Source organism: Etheostoma spectabile, chromosome 15 (genome assembly GCF_008692095.1).
Source record: "Etheostoma spectabile isolate EspeVRDwgs_2016 chromosome 15, UIUC_Espe_1.0, whole genome shotgun sequence".
In the NCBI taxonomy this organism is placed as follows: domain Eukaryota; kingdom Metazoa; phylum Chordata; class Actinopteri; order Perciformes; family Percidae; genus Etheostoma; species Etheostoma spectabile.
Window position 1 is genome coordinate 17,673,817 of NC_045747.1, and position 211 is coordinate 17,674,027.

The window sequence follows — 211 nt, forward strand, 5'->3', positions numbered from 1 at the left end:
TTCTAATAGTTGATAATGGTTCTGTAATATAATTTATGTAATGTTTTGCGTATTATGTTTAATTTATAGGGAAATAAAGATTTTTAACAAAATGTTTTCGTGAACATAAATGCCATTCAAAACGCTGATAACTGAAACAAATGTACATCACACCATACAGTGTGTATAAAAACATGTATTGCAAAAAGACCTAAGTCCTACACAGATAAGA